The sequence below is a fragment of the Diaphorina citri genome, unplaced genomic scaffold, assembly GCF_000475195.1.
Source record: "Diaphorina citri unplaced genomic scaffold, Diaci psyllid genome assembly version 1.1 scaffold13474, whole genome shotgun sequence".
NCBI lineage: Eukaryota > Metazoa > Arthropoda > Insecta > Hemiptera > Psyllidae > Diaphorina > Diaphorina citri.
Window position 1 is genome coordinate 594 of NW_007390841.1, and position 745 is coordinate 1,338.

Consider the following 745-nt stretch of genomic DNA (forward strand, 5'->3'; position numbering starts at 1 on the left):
GTGGTGCAGTTCAGAATATAAATAAGTTCTTACTTACCCCCAAGTAAGTTAGCTACCAATGCTGAAACGGTAGTTGTGCATAAGGCGCGTCAATGGGACATTACAAAAATCCGTTTATAAGAGGGAAGATACTTGCTTTAGGAGTGTTCCTAGTCCCTTATCACTCTTATCAGGCAGGTGGGAATTCCTGTTTTCACATTGTAGACCTCAAACCTACATTTAGAGCACTCAACTAAGCAATTTCCCTCACAGTTTTCAAGATGTTCTGTGGTTCAGGTCAGAATATAAATAAGTTCTTAATTACCCCCAAGTAAGTTAGCTACCAATGCTGAAACAACAGATATCTTACCAAATGCAGGCTATTCTTCAAACTTCAAAGTACAGTTCTCATCCTAGATTTCGAAGCAAACGTCCAAATTTCATAACTTGTGTGAAAGAAGATGGACTAAAATAGTGAAATAATAAGGTACATGATTAACACTTGTGAATAATCACACTGGAAAAAAAATATTGTCTCTGATATGATAGGTACTTTATCTGGACACTATTCTACACAGAAACCAAAAAGAAAAAAAGGTAAAAAATGGACACTTAAAGAACGTTCATCTAGGTAAATCTTGAATTTCTTATCACTTTAATTTCGTTATCAGAATTCAGAACTGAACTGAGTAATTAATTAAAATTAAATAAAATCAAAAAATTAATAAATTCCAGAATTCCACTTGTGGGATTTTTTTTTTTTTTT

General features: G+C 33.3%; 1 long non-coding RNA gene across 1 annotated transcript; it reads right to left on the minus strand.

The window, feature by feature from the left end:
* Positions 1–352: 352 nt before the first annotated feature.
* Positions 353–716, minus strand: LOC113473050. Its single transcript, XR_003395136.1, has 2 exons — positions 533–716; positions 353–496 (listed from the first exon to the last, which is right to left on the minus strand). It is a non-coding gene; the product is annotated as an uncharacterized LOC113473050 (long non-coding RNA).
* Positions 717–745: the final 29 nt, after the last annotated feature.